Source organism: Protopterus annectens, chromosome 13.part0 (assembly GCF_019279795.1).
Source record: "Protopterus annectens isolate FY-2018-M chromosome 13.part0, PAN1.0, whole genome shotgun sequence".
Lineage (NCBI taxonomy): Eukaryota > Metazoa > Chordata > Ceratodontiformes > Protopteridae > Protopterus > Protopterus annectens.
This window is the reverse complement of record NC_056747.1, coordinates 370,819,125-370,838,783: the sequence shown is the minus strand read 5'-3', so window position 1 is coordinate 370,838,783 and position 19,659 is coordinate 370,819,125.

The window sequence follows — 19,659 nt, the reverse complement described above, 5'->3', positions numbered from 1 at the left end:
TTCGTTTTCTTCCCGATGTTGTGCAACCTTGGAGTAGGTATATTCCTTCACATGGGGTGGAGTGCACGGGGATTGCCCCTTGCAAAAAAGTTACCTCAGAGGTTTGGCAAAAGTTGATGTCCTTCCAATTCACTATTGTGGTATTCCTTACAATAGGGATCCCCTGCCAAGGGCAGCCTGATATCCAGCCAGTATACCAAAATGTTTAGGTTGCTAAGGGTACACCCATACATCACACCACATGTATGCTTCCTGCGTACAGCATAGGGAATAAAGGTGATGTCCGAATGTACCATCCTCCGAACTTCTTTGCCACCAGTCCAAATGCCATCTTTGATTGTCAGTCTGAATGCTTGCTTCATTTGCTGGTTCACCAAGCCATTTTCAGATAAGTGCCCCATAGGGGTTTTATTCTTACCTTCTTTTCCTTGTTTTTGTTGCTTGTGGGGTTCAAATCATCCAGAAAGGATAAATACCAATGCAAGTGAAAAATTCCCCATAAAGACTGTCATGAACAGTGTTTATTCTGTCTAGGTGTTTCCAATGACCATACATCCTGTTCTATTTGCCAGACTTTCATTCCAAAGTCTCTGGATAGTCAGCTTTCCTCTTTCACCATTTATTTAGAAAATCAACGTCTTAAGTTTTTAGCAAAAGATGCTATGGAAGGAACTTCCCGCTCCGACATCAGTGGTCTGCGAAGTAGAAGGCCAGGAAAGCAAGGCCTTATTCTTTGGCTGTCCCACCTCCACCGGACATCTCTTTTGAGGCTGGTGAAAGCCTGGAAGATCACCTGGCTCTTGGGTTGGATTTCTCTGCAGTAACCACTTCAGAGCCCAGCATGGATCCAGCTTCACACACATCCCTGGAGATATTGTAGATGTCCACTTCTGATATTCAGGGGGAACCGTAGCTGATTATTACTGAAGGGCCTGGTGGTGATCCTCAGATTTTGGTTAGGGAGGTGGTACCAACTACAATTACAGAACATTGTGCAGGGTCTGCGCCTTATAAGTTTTACAAGGCTGATTTCCCTTTAAAGAAGAAATAGAAAACGAAACATGTTCTACCTGCTCCTAAGGACCCTCAGAGTGGATGGTATAATTTCACTCAAGGTTTGATTAATGCCCTTATAGCTTTGAAGCCTCCTAAAAGAGTTTCTGTTCCAGCCCCACCCCGGTCTTCCACTTTAATATGACACTGTTTAAAGGGAGCCTGGACAAGTGGCTAGGGCACCGTAAATCCATGCCACAACCCTCCTGGACATGGGCAGTCATTATTAAATACAATCCTGGGTAATGACTAGAGTATCTATGGTATTACATTGGGATGAAATGGCTAGGCTTGAAATGACCTCTGGGTCAATAGCCTAGTAACCTCCTATGATCCTTAAAGGCCTAGGGAACAAGATTCCTCTGAGGAGGAGGAGGAGGAGGAGGAATCCCTTGCCTATACTTCCCACATTCCTCCTTCCTTAGACTATGGTTCTGAGGAAGAGGAGTCCACTAATCCCAACTCTCCTCTTGAGGAGATTTCCTCTGGGGACACAATTTCCAGAATGATAGAATTCTTCAAATGGGATTGTGCCCAGGTGTCTGAGGTTTGGAAGAGGTATTAAGAGCTTTTGCAAATGGACTCTTCTAAACCTTTTTTCTTTTCCTCCTGTCCTGGCCACCTTGTTAGATGCCTTTTCTCAGCCCCCTGCTCCCAAAAAAAAAAAAAAAAAAAAAAAAAAAAAAAATGATAGGCTTTATAAGGTGCCTGATGATTGCAAGTTCCTTTATAATTGCCCATCAGCTGATCCCTCTGTGGTGTCTGTGGCATCTGACAAGCCCTCTATATTACTGCCTTCTACAAAGTTGCTTCCTTCTGATAAAGACATTAGAACTATGTAAAGACTGGGTAAGAAGGTTTATGCCTCAGCTACCTTTGCTTTTAGGGCTGTCAATTATCAGACCCATACGACAAGATATATTTTGGCTCTTCTATCTTAGGCTTGTCAGGTTATTTCTGATCTTCCTGACTCTGACAGGAAGACCTCTGTTCTTTCCTTGTTAGGCACTTCTTCTCAGGTGGCTCACCACTCTAGTAAATGCAGTTATGGTTCAGCAGATGCCTCTTCTAGGGCTCCTGCTTTTGGCTCTGTGCTCAGGAGATATTCCTGGCTTTGACATCTGCCTTAGGATATTAAGGCTAGGTTGATGGATGCTCATCTGAATAACATGCATTTGTTTGGTGCTGCTGCTGATGATGACTTATTCCAGTCCCTACAGGAATATGTAAGGCTTTACAAGATTTAAAACATATCTTTGTTTCTCCTGTACCTAAATTCCAAAGGAATTACCCTAATAAGCTGACCTTTGTTCATAGGCAGTCTTGCCCTCCCCCCAAAGGTAAGAAGGGTGGTAGAAGGGCTCCCCTGCTAAGTCTTCCCAGAATCCTGTAGCTCAGAAATCTCCTTTTCCTCACAAACCAAGTGATGTCTGACTATCCTGTATGTCTCAGCCAGATTCCTCTTTCTCTTCTTCTTTCCCTGTCTCTTCCTGTTTGGGTAAAGATTACTTAAGATTCCTGGGCTCTTTCCATCATTCACCAAGGGTATTACACGGTCTGTAAATATCTTCCCCAATTTCATGGGCATTCCTCAGCCCCCTTAGGACCAATTAGCCTTTTTTCCAGAGCTGCTTCATGGTCTCTTGACTCATGGAACTATTCAGGATGTTCCAGTTTTTCAAAAGGAGAAGGGGGTTTATGTTCTTGGTTCCCAGGAAAGAGGGCACTTAAAGACCCATTCTGGATCTCCCTCACTTAAACACCTTTCTGAAGGTCCCTTCCTTTCAGATGTTGTCCCTTCAGTCCTTGTTTTCTCTGCTCCTTCCTCAGGCTTTTCTAGTTTCTCTGGATTTCAAGGATGCTTATCTTCATATCCCTATTCATTCCCTTTTCAGGAAGTGTTTGTGTTTCTCTGTTGCTTCCTGGCATTTTCAGTTCTCTGCTTAGCCCTTTCACCTCTCTACTGCTCCAAGGATATTCGCCATATACCTCGATCCTGTGATTGCTTTTTGCAGGCTAAGGGGGTTACAGGTCTTTCCCTACTTAGACAACCTACCTTTTCAGGGCTCCTCTCCAGAGATTTTACTGTAGCATCTTCACTTTGCCATTTCGCTCCTGCAAAGCCTGGGATTCACTATAAATTTCCAAAAGTCCTTCCTAACTCCTTCACAGGATTGTGTTTTTCTGGGATGCAGGATCCAGACTGTTCCAAAGCTGGCATCCTTGTCTCCTTCCAAGGCCTTAGCTCTCATTGCCTTCTTTCAATCCCTTATTCCTCTGTCCTCAGTTACAGCCAGGGAATTTCTAAGAACTCTGAGTTTCATGGCCTCTACCATTCCTATGCTCTCTCTAACCAAACTCCACATGAGAAAACTTCAGTGGTTTCTAAAGCCAGTTTGGCTTCAGCACTCTCATCCTCTAGATTTCATAATCCATCTTCTTCCATGCCTTAAGCTGGAAATTCAGTGGTGGATTCGGCAGTTGTCACTCAATCCAGGGCTTCCTTTTCAACCCCCACTCCCCTCTCAGAAGCTGTTCACAGATGCTTCAGCTGTGGGATGGGGGGGGGGGCTTCCTTTCACTGTTTAAAAGTGCAGGGCATCTGGTCGCTTCAACAAAGAAAGACCACATCAGTGTCAAAGAGATGAGAGCTCTTCTGTTGGATCTTCAAACAGTTCATCCTCTTTTCATTCCAGAGTCCCTCAAAGTATCAACAGACAATACCACAGTTATGTGGTATGTCAAGAAGCAAGGGGGAGGGGGGCAAGATCGTATCTCCTGGGCAGGCTAGCACTTCAAGTGTGGGAACTTGCTATCCATTATAAAGTGACTCTTCAGGCAGTTTACATTCCCTCAGGTCAGGACATTGTGGCAGACTCTCTGAGCAGGTCCATATCACAATCCCATGAATGGATGCTTCACAGGGATGTGTTTCTGGACATTGTCCACCAATGGAGTACTCCTCAAGTGGATCTATTTGCCTCCCCTCTGAATACACAACTTTCTCTCTTTTTTTGTGTCACAGCCCCAGGTCCTCTGGTCTGGAAGGTGGATGCCCTCTCTTTTTCCTGGAAGGAGATGTTTCTTTATGCCTTCCCTTCCCTTCCTCTCATTTCAAAAGCCCTGTTCAGGATAACCAGAATGCTCCCAAAATCTTGCTAGTGATTCCCTTTGGCTCAGACAGCATTAGTTTCCTCTTCTTCTGCATTTCACCAAGGGCAATCATCACAAGTTACCTCATAGGATGGGCCTACTCACACAAGACAAGGAATCTCTCATCCATCCCCACCTATCCACTCTTAGCTGACACTGTGGGTGATAGGATTTTGATTCCATATAGACACCTTTTTTCAGAGGACATGCTTAGGGTCCTGCAGGAGACCAGGAAACCCACTACTAGGAAATCCTATTTATCCGAATGTAAGAGGTTTTCTGTTTAGTGTCTTTCTTGTAACCTGGATCCACTTTTCATGGATGTTCCTTTTTTTCTCTCTTATCTGTATGAATTGCTCAATGCTGTGTTGACATATTCTTCTGTTAAGGCTCAACTTATCAGCTGTTTTCTGCTTCCCTGCCTCTAGCACCCCATTTAGCATCTAGATTTGAGGATAAACAATTTCTTAAAGGCATCCTTTATATTAGTCCTCCCAGGAAGTCTGTACCTCCTTCCTGGGACCTTAATTGTGTTTTGGAAAAATTGACTTAGGCTCCTTTGGAGCTTGTGGCTTTAGCTTCCTTGCAGTATTATTCTTGGAAGACTGTTTTTGGGGGGTTTTGTTTTTTTTAAACAAGAAACAGATTTATTAAAATATCATGTATGACACTGGCAATCTTACATTTATATAAATTAAAATTAAACCATACTGACACAATTTCATTTGCAAACATTATACATTACAAACCATGCTGACACAACTGTAGCTGCAAACATTACACATTACTTATAATACATTCAGTAATTGTCAGTCAAACATTACATAGCTCATTCAAATTCTACCTTCTTTCAAACCTCATTCCTTCTCTGAGTGTATTGATTACAGTTACAATTTTTTTCATATGTAATTTGCTCCTACCCTTTTCTAAAGATCCTAATTTCAGTTGTTTTATGTCTGTTACTGTCTTCACTACCTCTAGTAAAGTTGGTTTAGACTTTTCCATTTTCTAGTTATTGTTTTTTGCAGCCCCCATAATTAGACTCAGCAAGGCCTTACCATGTCTAGGCAATTCTGATTCAGTATCATAGCTCAAAAATAATTTCATTAGTTACACCAATTTGTTCACACAGTATCTCTGACAGAGCAGTCTGCAGGGAATCTTTAAAGTCTGTCAACTCATTACACTCCCAGAAAAAATGTTCCCAGTTACCTCTTTATCCCAGATCACACCTCCAGCATTTGCTGTCTACCCAAGGAAAAATTCTTTGGAGTCTACTTGGGTTATAAATATGTATGTGTATGTGTGTGTGTGTGTGTGTGTGTGTGTGTGTGTATATATATATATATATATATATATATATATATATATATATATATATATATATGCAAACACTTCCAAGCAAAGATCTTAAATCTTCTAGACTTTGTTGCATATTTGGGACATACACATATCCCCCATTGTTTCTTTTAAAATGCTTATCCAATCTCTCTTTACAATCCTTTCTAACCTCCTCTGATTGATTCTTATCTATATCATGCAATATTGTATATGATATACTAACTATTCCTTTCTTAATGGCAGCTTCTGTTCTAGGTTCTACTAAAAACTCTACCAGTGCTGGTCTTTTGTTTAGGACCCACTATTTCTTTTTCTTTGCCTATACTCGGATATCAATCCTTGATAGGGAAGGCAATCTCTAACCTTCAGTCCAAATAAGTTATTGCTGTCCTCCCATTCTATTATCTTTCCCTGTCTAGTTATTTGCTCCCAATACCTTGATTCCTTTGCCAGTTTTCTTCGATAAATTCCAGACCCCTCTTGCCTACTGTCTGTATCCCTAATTGTAGTCATCCTTATCAGCAGAATCTCCTTTCTCCATTCCAGTGTTCGCTTAGTTCTTAAAATACTTTCTGCTACTTTATGACTATAATATTCTGTATGATTACTGTTAATCTCTTTAAGGGGCTGCTTCCAAAATCCCAGTCTCTCCCTGTTTCTTGAGCTTACCCCTATTTCATCATCATCTCATTCCACTTTGAGTTATAGTTTTCTGTTTGTGCTATGTATAGGAGCCTTAACTGTGATGCTCTAAAATACCCCTTCAAATTGGGTAATCCCAGTCTGCCCTGTTCTATTGGAAGAATAAACTTTTCTCACTTGACTCTTGCCGTCTTCCCCTCCCAGATAAAATCCTTCAGCTCTTTATTAATTGCTATCCACAACTTTTTTTCTGGTTGATAACAGTATACCTGACCTATGTATAAGACTAAAGAGACTAAAAACATTTTAACTGATTGCATCTTACTATTGATATCCATAGAACAGTGCTTCCATTTTCTGTTTTTGTATTATCTTTTGTTTAGTCTCTTACCACATATTCTTAGTTGCCACAGTAGAATCATTCTTAACCCATACTCCTAAATACTTAATTTTATCAAGTCCCCATAAATATGGATATTGCTGAACCAATTTGTGTGTGGGTACATAATTTACTGCTATTGCCTTTGTTTTAGCTTCATTAATTTTGTATCCCAAAAAGATCTGAAACTGTCTCAAAATGTTCCACAACACTGTAATATCCCTTTCTGGTTTGGTCAGGTATAAAATAATATCTCCAAATAGGGCCAGCTTTTCTTGACTACCATACCAATTATATTCCTGAATTACTGAGACTCTTATTTTCTTTGCCATTGGTTCTAAATATAATGTAAATAACAAAGGGGAGAGAGGACACCCCTCCCTAGTTCCTCTGCTGAAGCAGAAATTTTCAGAGAGGACTCCACCCACTTTAATTTTCACCTCCAATCCCTCATACACCCTACTCATCAACCTTATAATTTTATGACAGAATTCAAATGCTTCCATTGTTCTGCTTATAAAGTCCCAGCTTACTCTGTCAAATGCTTTCTCTGCATCAAGACCCACCAACAACAGTGGTATTTTCTTACATTCTGCTTCCATCTGAATCATCAGTGTTCTGTTAATGTTGTCAAATATTTGTCTCCTCTCCACAAAACCACATTGATCCATATCTATCAATGTTGGCATCACTTTTTTGCCATTCTTTTGGCCATTACAGACATAAACACTTAAAATCATGGATTAGTATTGAAATGAGCCTGTATGAAGCTGGATCTGTTGGATCTTTACCATCTTTAGATATTACAGCTACCACCACTTTCTTCCATGATGTTGGTACTTCTCCTCTTTAAATACTGTTAAACAAAACCTTCCAGATCTTTATCATTTTTTTCCATTCTAGCTTCCAAACTTCTACAGGAACACATGTATTCCTGAGGACTTTCTTGTATATTGGCTATACATCACCATTTTTATCTCATCTCCTCCTTTCCTAACTGTTAGCAATTGAGCCTCCTGTACCTCTAACCTTGGCATATTTAATTCTTCCACAAACACTTCCATTTGTACATTTTCTTGATTTCTATATTTATCTGCTTTATACAGACTTTCATAGAATTTCCAAAATATTTCTAATATTTTTACAGGATCTTTTGTTATCTTCCTTGTTATAGGCCCCCTAAGCTTGGTGACAGTCATTTCTACTTTCTGTTGCTTGAGTTGCTGTGCTAAAAGGTTTTGTGCTTGAGTTATTCTCAAAAACAGTTGCTTAACAGCAATCTTTCTAAACTCATACATATTTAGAGGTACTCTTTTATACAGTTATTTCTTGTCATCACCATTTGAGCCTATGTCACATCTTACAGAACGTTTTGTTTTATTGAAAACCCTCAAACATGCAGCCACACCCCCAATACCCCCAAAAACCTATTAACTTAATGATAACACACAAAATCATGTACATGTTCAAATACTGAAGTTTTACCCTCCTAATAGGGACAGATGTTCCAAACTGACAGCCACACACACTGACTAGAGATAACCTAACAGGAAGATTATCCATGCTAAGAAGCATGGTACCACCTTTGCATCTGTTAAGTGCTGTAATGGGTTTGTCTAACCTTTATAGCGCTCTCAGCTGGGAAAATACTTTAATGCTTCCAGAAAACATTTTCTCTAAGCCATTACTCTTTATCAAATTGTCTGCCAGAGACATGCAAATTAGACACAAATTGCCAAGCATACCTTTGTTCACTAGAAAAAAAATAAACTTATAATATTCAATATTGTTCTTCAGTTACTTGCTTTCTCTTAAAACTTGTTAAAACATTAAGCTAATGGCCTTAACCCAGTCATTCCCATATGCAAGAATGAGATAAAGCACACTATATTTTCTAGTGAGAAGGATTTGCACAGTTTGGATGTGCATAGACAACTCAGATTTTATTTGAATAAGACCGAAGCTTTTATGTAAATCTGATCAGCTTTTTGTTTCCTTTCATCCTAGATCTTTGGGATTGGCTGTTTCTAAGCAAACTATTTCTTCTTCATATCTAAAGCCATTTATTTTTATTTTTATTTTCATGGCAAGTGCCTTTCATCTTCATTTAAGGCTCATTCTACTGGGTTTGTGGCTTCTTCTGGTGCTTTTTTCAAGGGTTTAGATACTAACTCTATTCTTGAGGCAGCTACTTGGATTTCTGTGCATACTTTTACCAAGCACTATGAGTTGGATGCGATATCCAGGGCTAGAGGTGGTTTTGCTACAGCTATTCTTCATGGTTTCCTGGAGAGCTCTGCTGGTCCTTCCTCTTCCCTCTCTTCTTCATGAGCTTTTGCACTCTCCTTATTGTAAGGAATACTGCAACTGTGAAATGGAAGGACATTATAGTGTTGTGTAAAATCCTACCATAATGGTAAATGCCCATTTCTTCACTGTTGCAGTATTCACTCCCTCCCTCCTCCTCCTGGTTCTTTTCCCTTTTGGGTGTGGCTGGTGCCTCTCTAATCCTTGGACTGGCCTTCCTCCTGGGGGGTCTCAGTTCTGATGATGATACATCCAGACATCACCTTTATGCCCTATGCTGTATCAGGGAGCATACATGTGATGTATGGTATACCCTTAGCAACCTAAAGGCTTAGGTATAGTGGCCAGATGTCAGGCCACCCTTGGCAGGAGTCCCTATTGTATAAAATACTGCAACAGTGAGGAGAAGGACATCTATCATTATGGTAAGATTTTATACAACTGTACTTTTCATTGATTTGCATTTGATTATTCAGTACTTGATAGAAGTGCTGTTGATCACATGACAGTCACCCTTAAGAACAAAGGCATTGGGCCACATTGGAATGTGTTTATATGTTACAAAATGCCAAACAATATAGTTAGTACTGACCTACCCAGAGTCTTCAGTGGATATGCAGAATCACAGACAATGCTTAAAGGTATGATGGAGATGAGGGTGAATGTTCTTCCTTGGAACAGCAATAAGTCCATGGCTCCAACTTCCCTGCACCCCATTTCTTTGATGAAAACATATGCCAGAATCTGTTGCACAACTTTTCACAAACAGTTCGAATTCTCTTTCCATTTAACTGAGTTCCATGACAAGCTCCTTCTTTACTCCTTATTATCCTCCCTCCTTGTCCATATTACCTGCACAATTCTTTTTTCTCATTAAGTAAAACTCTAACCTGTTTCTCTTTTTCTTTTCATTTCTTGAGAATGTAAACTGCCTCTCACCGTTAAGCCTTTCTTTCCACATATCCACCCAATCTACCTTTTCTACCAGCTCCTTCCACCTTTCAACATTAACTCCTCATCTCTTGTCCTTTCTAAGTGGTCAGGCAATCTAACATTCCTATCACTCTCTCTTCTTTGATCATGGACTACCTCAGTGGATTAACTGCTGGCCAAATTTTTGCACTGGGCAAAGCCTAAGTACCTCTATCTCTTGTATAAGGCCTGGACAAGGAAGTGACTTTTCCCACACCACAGCTACAGCCCCTAAGGTTTTAGACTACTTTAAAGCATCATATGCTCTACTAGGGGAAGAACACCCTGATCACAGATGTGTACAGTTCGATATGGCCAAGCTAACAGATGCAAAGTCAGCTTCACTGGAGTACATACTTTTAATGCTAGTAGAGATGGAGCAAAGAAAAAAGCTTTCATAAACCTGAAAAGTCCTGCGACCAGATGGGCTGTACATAGGCCTTTACAGGAACATTTGTGAAGAGATGGCACATGGTCTGTTGAGGATCTATCATTACATGACAGATGGCATTACATAGCCTTCCTTTACTGTTACAGCCAGTTATCTCTGTAATCCCCAAACTGAGGAAAGACTCTTTATTGCTGGGTTAATATCACCCACTTTCCCTTACCATCCCAGAGGTGAAAGTTCTCAATAAAAAGCTAGTTCTTTGGCTTGACAACACATGAAAGACTGTGCTTAATAGATGGCAAGCCAGCTCTAACAGGTATATTTTAGTAGAAGCTCCATGGGCAAAAGGCACTTGGGTGAGAACTGCAATCAATGCAGAAAGAGCCTTCAAATGAGTATGTTGAACCTTTATCCACATAATTCTAACTGTTATAGATTTTCTACATTCTTCCTGAAGTTGGTTGAAGGAGTTGTAATTTACCCCACATGCCAAAGTGATTAAAACTAATAGGGTTTTTCAGAATCCTTCCTTCTACATACAAGAATGAAGTAGATTTGCCCATTATCCCCATTTCTCTTTGATTCATATCTCAAGTCTTCTGATTTTCTAAATTAAACTAGGTGAGAATATGGCCCTGTGAAGATTGGGGATCCTGGTCAAAATGATAGCATATGCATCTGATGTCTTGTTAATACTTCACTCTCCATCTTCAGTTTAGTAGTCCTGCAGATCTTAGAAGAATATTTTGGATGCTTGACTTTTTTTTTTAATTTTATTTGTATTTGTATTTGTTATCGGTGGTAGAGCACTGATCCCAGGGACCTTTTTCAGACTCATCTGAAGAGCACTATCTGGTTAAGTGACTTGCTCAGAGTCACACAGTTAGGCAATGGAGGTTGAGGGAATCAAACACTGGGCCACAGGAAAATATTCATTAGCAGCTCCTTAATCCTGTGCACCAACTGCCAGATTTACAAGCTAAATAGAAAAACTAGTGTGTTTTCCCTGCACCAGGACCTGATGCAAGGTGAGATATAGCTCCTGGGGTTAATCTGGGAGCCAAATGATCATAAGCATCTAGGGGCTGACCTACACACAGACCATGGTATTATAAGACATCTCACATTAGATAGTGTCAGGGATAAGGTTATAAGATACTTAGATTACTGGACAACCCATTGAGATTATTGGGTAACCCTTCCTGTCTGTCTTAAATTGGTAAGGAGGCCATGGACATAATGAACGTTGTACCTAAACTGACCTATCCTTTATGAATACTCCCTGTGGATTTAAGTAGGAGATGGTTTGTACCTCTGCAAATATGCATTACTAATTTCCTATGGAAAGGAAGCCATCTTAGGATGGCTTACGGGGAGCAGGAAATCATCTTAGGGTGACTTACATGGAGCTGGTGCTCCTCTATAGTAGTAAAGGAAACAGCCTTCCAGACTGAGATATAGTTGTTTGTGAGCCACCTACTCTCCTGAGACTGTGGCTAAGGGCCTCAATAGATGGACTGTCTACTGTGGTCACAGATTCACCAGGACATTCTTTGGTCATCCAGTATAAACCAAGAGGTCCTGCCTTTTTGTGGGAGTGCCTCCCCTATTAGAACAGACTTAAAAAGTCAGAGTTAAAATTAGGAGACTAGCTAGACTTAATCTGAATGTTGACATAGGACAACCACTGAAGAGGAACTTGAGTTTGCACTCTCAGTGGGATTGAAAATGGTGGCAGCAGACCCACTAAGAAAGAAGAGGGTAGTGGAAAATCTGATGAAGGGGAAGGAATTGCTAGGCAGCAAAGACCTTCATGCATATTGAGGTTTAGGTTGGGGATCTTTTCTGGCTGTGTATCAGATGAGTCATGCCTGTGACTGAGTAGCCATTTCAGAGGGTAGCTATGGATATTGTGGGGGCTCTGAGTACCCCAAGTTCCACAGGGAAAAAGTATATCCTAGTGGTAGTGAATTATGCTACAAGATACCCTGAGGTAGTGGCTTTGTCTTCCGTTGAGGCAGAAAAGGTGGAAAATGCTTTGCTAGACATTTTCAGCAGGGTAGGTTTCCCAAAAGAAATACAGACTGACACAGATGCCAATTTCATGTCAGACCTGCTGGCTTGTCTGTGGAAGTACTGTGGGGTAAAGCACCTGAAGGCCACCCCCTACCATCCCCAGACTAATGGTCTTGTTGAGAGGTTAAACTCTACAATCAAGTCCATGCCACGGGCATTTGCAGACCAGTTTAAGAGGGAATGGTACAAATATTTGCCCCATCTGTTGTTTGCTTACAGAGAAGTTCCCCAGGAATCCACAAGTTTTTCACTCTTTGAGCTGCTCTAAGGGCATAGGGTGAGGGGACCTCTAGATTTAATTTGAGATGAGTGGGAAGGTGTGTGAATCTCACAATGAGTCTGTTGTGGCATATGTCCTAAACTTCAGGACAAGGTTCAGGGAACTCATGGGCTTGGCCCAGGAGAACCTGGCATAAGCCCAACAACAGAAAAAGGTATGGTATGACAGGAATGCAAGAGAGCTAGAGAGTATGCTGTAGAGCAGCAGGTAATGGTTATCATTCCTGTCAGACCCAACAAGCTGCAAGCAGCTTGGGAGGGACCCTACAAGGTGGTAAGAAAGGTAAGTGATATTAACTACATGGTAGAACTGCTAGGCAGGAGGCAGAAGCACAAACTGTATCATGTTAACATGATGAAACCTTACCATGATAGGGAGGCCCTTGTGCTGAGTATTTGCAGTGGATTGCAGGTGGAGTCTGAGGGAAATCGGGTGACTGATCTCCTCAGTGAGGCTCAAACTCACATCTCAGTAGAAGGGGTAGCAATGTCCCAGCAGCTATCTCCTACCCAGGGTCAAGAAATCCGAGCAGTGTTACAGGAGTTTGGGGACATGTTCACTGGGAAACTGGGGTGCACCCACCTGGTGTAGCACCAGGTGGATACAGGACCCCAAAGGCCTGGGCAGGCCCCTTACAGGGTGCCTGAGAGAGTCAAACAGACTCTGAGGGAGGAGAAACAGGAGATGTTGGAATTAGGTGTAATTCATGAGTCCAACAGTCCCTGGGCCTCCCCAGTGGTGCTGGTGCCAAAGAAGGATGCTACCACCAGGTTCTGTATGGACTACAGGAAATTAAATAGTCACACAGAGTCAGATGCTTACCCCATGCCTAGGACAGATGAGGCCCTAGAGCAGCTGGGTGGGGCTAAGTATCTTACCACCATTGATCTTACCAAGGATTACTGGCAGGTGCCTTTGACTCCCAGTGCTAGAGAGAGGTCTGCCTTTGTGACTCCTTTTGACTTGTATGAGTTCACAAAGATGCCCTTTGGGGTGAAAAATGCCCCAGCAACTTTCCAGAGGCTGGTAGATCATATCCTAGCAGGAGCAGGAGGGTTTGCCCTTGCCTACCTAGATGATATTGCCATCTACAGCCATACACCTTCAACATGTCAGGGAGTTGCTGGGCAGACTACAGAGGGCAGGGTTGACCATTAAGCTGAGCAAATGTCAGGTGGGTATGGCAGAGATCACCTACCTGGGACATAGAGTGAGGAGTGGTAAGTTCAGACTAGAACCTGCCAAAGTGGAAGCCATTCAGGCATGGCCTGCACCTCTTACCAAAAAGCAGGTGAGGACATTCTTAGGGAACTATAGAAAATGTGTCCCCAGTTATAGTACCATAGCTACTCTCCTTACAGACCTGACAAGGAGTAACAGGCCAGATAAGGTAGTATGGACCACAGCATGTGAGCAGGCATTCCAGAAGCTTAAAGAAGCTTTGGGAGGGCCCCCTGTTTTAGCCAGTCCAGATTACAGTAAAGAATTTGCTGTGCAGGTGGATGCTTTGAACCATGGGGTGGGGGCTGTACTTATCCAGATTTCCTCAGAAGGAGAAGAGCACCCAGTGGTTTATCTCAGTCATAGGCTTCAACCAAGGGAGGAATGCTATGCAACTGTAGAACAGGAATGTCTAGCCATAGTGTGGGCACTGCAAAAAGTTCAGCCTTATCTGCATGGAAGAAAATTCACTGTAGTTACAGATCTCAATCCCCTAACAATGTAAGAAACTTGCGTTAAATGTTGAATGTCAAAAATGTAACAACAGTGCACTCTGCTGGAAGAAAGCTGTTACGTCAAGCATTTGACTGTTTGATCTCAAACTTGGACCATGATGTTTGATCTAGCAAATTCTTTCTATTGTTTTGAGACCAGAGTTAATTGCTAGATTTTACATATATAATGTATTTAATTGCTGTGGTTTCCTGACCAAGTGCAAGATCAAAGATATGTTAAACTCTGAGTTTCTGTTAGCCTGGGAACCAGAGAAAATTATGTAATCTAAAATGAGTCAGCAGTGATGTATTATCAATTTAAAAGACTGTCTCAGAGAGAGAGGAAGAGCATTTTGGATTTTGTCTAAAGCTGACAACAACTCACCAGTACTCTGCTTTTGCTCTGTATGTAAGTTTATTTAGAACTGTGATTGCTCTTAGGAAAAGATAGAAAATAGTAAGTTTAGTCTATCTGTTTTTTACATTTATGTCAGAACTATTCTACAGTATTATTTTAATTATTTTCTGTGATGTCTGAACTCTTGACTAGCACTATGTAGTAAGTATTGTCTTGTGTTTTTATTATTTATAATTAAATATTTTTAAACCTTTCAACTGTGGCTGTTTTGTGTAGAGATGATTTAAGCTCTAGAGTACATTGCATGTATATAGTGATACTGTACAAAGCCACTCCAATAGTCTTGCTGCTCAGTCACACTTAGTATTTGGATAATAATATCACACAGTAATAACTGGACACCCTTTGGTAAGGGCCTTTTTAGTAGCTGATATTAGTGGTTGGTGTCAGCTGGTACTACCTTATAGTCTGCGCAGAAAGGGGACACAGCTGGAGAACCTGTGCCAGCCTTACACAGAAGTGCCTGTGTGTTTGTATCTAAATCAAATCTTAAAGTGTGTGTGTCAGCTACTTGGACAGGGACACGAAGCACTGGTTGGACAGAGAGGGTGTTGGAGATTTTAGCTTGACCACTAGGCTGAGATCTGTACCCTATAGCTGTGCCAGTGGGGAGTCTTATTGGGGATCTGGAGAGAAAGAGAGAAACCAGCCTCAGACTGACTGTGATCTCTGTGTGCTCTTAAGGGAAATTGTGCTTTACTGCCTATATATTTGTTATCCTTGCCAATGTGGACGCACCTCACTGGTGTTAGTGGTGAGGATTGAGGCTTCTTGATTACTGGGCTAGTGCATGGGCATCACGGGCTATACCCTTCTAAGCTATGAATTGCTGGTTGAAGGCTCATTGTGCCTGTTATTCTGAAAGTGTCTTGGTTCTGGTTTAAGCACTTGGGCTACAAAATAGTTATTTTACATTAGGAGAGTTGAGGTCTAGACTCTTGGGGCAGGAGAATGTGACCTAGAACCTTCTAACATGGGAATTCCTGGTGAAGGCTTATTGTGCCTGTTATTTTAAGTGCCATTATTCTGGTTTAAGCACTTGGGTTCCAAACCAGTTACTTTACATTAGGAAGATTTGTGGTCTAAACTCTTGTAGCAGGAGAGGATAGCCTACACCCTTCTCAGCTGGAAATTGCTGGTCGAAGGTCTATTGTATCTGTTATTCTGAACTGTCTAAGTTCTGACTTAAGCACTTGGGCTCCAAAACCAGTTGTTTTACATTGGGTTTGTAGTCTAGACTAGGTGTTTTCAACAGGTGTGCCGCAAAAATATGACTGCTCTCATTTAGAAAAATACGTCACTTAACTCCCATACTTCAGTTTCTTCTCTTTAAACATACTTTCACCAAATGCACCTATATAATATCAGAGATGTGATTGGAGACTGCAGTCAGGTGATTTTTTTTTATGACATCCTCCTCCAACCGCATCTCTGTTGCATATTAGGAACATTGGTTAGAGCTGGATAGTTGTGTAACCACAAGCTGTAAAAAGTGAAACTGTGAGCAGTGACCACTGAAATTGTACTGAGTACTCTACTAACTTTACCATCTTTTGTCCGGACATCATCGCCTGAGGGGCAGAATACTGTGATAACAGAAACTGCACTGAGGTAAATGCAAGTAGTACTGATTTACCTCTCAACCTGTTATTTCAATTTTATTAATAGTTCTAGATGTAAAAATTTTCCGTAGGATATGAAGTCTTAAACTAAAAAGCTGTCTTCATTCCAGCATGATTTGCCAGAAAGCCACAATTTTATAAGAAACCATTAAAAAAATGGCCTGTAAAATCTGATTACTTTCTTGGGTTCCTGAACTGTATGGACCAGAACAGATAGCGATTTCTGTCATGCCCAACCCCTTTCTCAGTCTGTTGGCAATATGGTCCTCATGGCACCAAAGCTTGCTTGTTTGGCACGATGCAGCTGCTGTATTGGGAGCATCGGGTGGCCTACCATTGTAACAACGTGCATGTTTGTATGTCTGGTATTTTTCTCTCTGCGTGTCTGAGTGAATGTGTGTATGAGTGCAGAAGAGACCGTGTGTGTGTGTGTGTGTGTGTGTGTGTGTGTGTGTGTGTGTGTGTGTGCAGAAGCGAAAGTGTGTGTGAATGAATGTGTGTATGAATGCAGAAGAGAAAGTGTGCATGAATGAATGTGTGTATGAATGCAGAAGAGAAAGTGTACGTGAATGAATGTGTGTATGAATGCAGACGAGACTGTGTGTGTGAGCGATCGAGAGAGAATGAGATCAATCTGATGTCTGTGAATGTGTGCATGTCTGAATGCAGAAGAGAAAGTGTGCATGAATTAATGTGTATGAATGCAGAAGAGACAGTGTGTAAGCAATCGAGAGAGAATGACAGCGATCTGATGTGTGTGAATATGTGTATGAATGCAGAAGAGAAAGTGTGTGTGAATGAATGTGTGTATGAATGTAGAAAAAGTGCGTGTATAGCAATCCTGCATGTGTTCAACTCAATGGTTAGGAATGCAGACAACTCTCAATCCACAAATAAAGGGACTGAATGTCATGCAGCAATAGCCCTGGAACCCTGTGTAGCTGAAGCACTTCCCACTAAACATTCATGGATACCTCTTCACATCCCTTCTCCATGTCCACAACAAACACATGATGAAGACAGTACTGGCAAACTCCCATGATCCCTCCAATACCTATGTAAGAATAACAGCAGATCTACTCTTCTTCAGTCAGGAAAGAATCCACACTGCTCCTACTGAATCAGAGGTCCCACTACTGAATAAAGTCCCCTATCACACTGGCATTTGCTTTTCCAAGGAGGTTGAGGAATGTGATCCCTCTGTATTTGGAACACAGCCTCCTTTTTTAAAGTGGGGCCCACTACCCCAGTCTGCCAAGGCACAAAAAAAAATCCCAACCTTCCATGTAGCACTGGCATGGCATACTTGCTACAAAACCCCACTGATGTCCAACAACTTCAGTATTTCCATATGGATCTTATGTGCTCAGACATCCTTGGCACAAATGACCTGCTTAACTGCTGCAGTGACCTCATTTACAGAAGTGGAACTAATTCCACTATGTGTTTCTGTCACTGTCTTCTCAAAGGAAGGAATATTACCAAATTCAGGAACCGCTTGTTGTATTCCTTTTACTGTTAAACAATCTCCTCAGTCAAAGTCAGTTTGTCCATACTGGTGGAGCACATCCTTAAGCATTATCCAGCCTCCCCATGTGAATTACCCAAAGGTTTGCCAGAACCTATTTGAGATTCTCTAAAAGTTATTCTCCATGGCTTCATAAACAAGGCTTCACTTTGATGTCCGACACAGTTATAAATAACTTTTAGGTGCATATGCACAAACAGTTTTTTCCCCTTTATGTGACACAACTGCAGTCTGTAGTTTACCCACCAGTGTCCACTTCAGAGAAGGTTGTGTGTGTGTGAGATTCAGAGAGAATGAGAATGATCTGATGTGTGTGAATGTGTGTATGAATGCAGAAGAGAAAGTGTGTGTGTATGAATGCAGAAGAGAAAGTGTGTGTGTTAGCGATTGAGAGAGAGTAAGAGCGATCTGACGTGTGAATGTGTGTATGAATGCAGAAGAGAAAGTGTGTGTGAATGAATGTGTGTATGAATGCAGAAGAGACAGTGTGTGTGTGAGAGATCGTGAGAGTAAGAGCGATCTTGCGTGTGTGAATGTGTGTTATGAATGCAGAAGAGAAAGTGTGCATGAGTGAATGAATGCATGCCCCTCCTGGCAGCAGCGTTTATGAATGAACCATTGTCCAGTTTCTTCCTTTTCAACCCCACTGAAGAAACAATTGAGGGCTTCTCATTCATTGACAATTTAAATGAGAAGTTAATTATTAAAATGACATTTACACACCTATAAATATGATTCCAAGCATTTCTGATAGATTTGCAGGTCCAACCAGTTTGTTGTATCCCTGCTGCTGAGCTTTCATTACTCATTGGACGACTTGGGGAGGGTAGTTTACCAACTGTAGCCAACTAATGGGGAGACAAATACACCTTGTAGGGTAACATAAATTGCTGATACATGACTTTTTAATATGGCAGTATTTTGCATGTATTATTCAAGGTAATCTGACATTCAGGGTGGTACTAAATTTTAGTATTATAAAACTTATAAATATCTGTAAAGCTGTTGCAGTTAGCTGGTATAAGCAGATATGTAGAGAGGCTGGTTTGTGACCTGGTAAGTGCCCCCAATTTAGTACCACACCCCTCATAAAAAGTTGATGACCAAAGAAAGTGCTGTCAGAGTTAAAGTCTACCACCCTTTGCTGCCAACTGATGGGGAGATAAATAGGCCTAAAAACATGCACACACATGCAGTCTGCTCCCCAACATTCAGAATGATCACAGTGAAATATGCAGATGACCGTAGTGATGATTGATGGTTTGTAACTGAGTCTTGGTTTTGATTTTTATCTAATTTTTCTGAAGGGTTCTGCTGAGGTGCCAGAGACATGATAGTTTGTCTTTTATCCATTTGCTTTTTCTTTGTCATTTTATAATATGTAGTGCAACCCACTGCACCCCCCCCCCCAGCTTTTTCCAATTGGTCAGAAATTGCTTCTGTTGACTCCCAGGGGTCTGTATTAGGTCCTGTACTCTTCAATTTTATATATTCATTTATCTAATAATAATAACACATACTGGGTGTCCAAATATTTTGATGACATTGAAATAGATGCAATTTCAGTTATTGTGACTGGCTATGTATTAAATTCAACTCTATGCCAGCAGAGTAATCCAGGCTTCAGAGAGCTAAAAAAGCGACTTTACCTGATTTAAGTATATTTTTTGTGGCTTTCCACTTCTAATTACCTAGTGACTGTATTTCGCCTGCTTTGCTGATACATTGTAACTGTTTTTCTGCATTTATGTTGTTATTGCACTTGAAATCTCATTTTGTTAC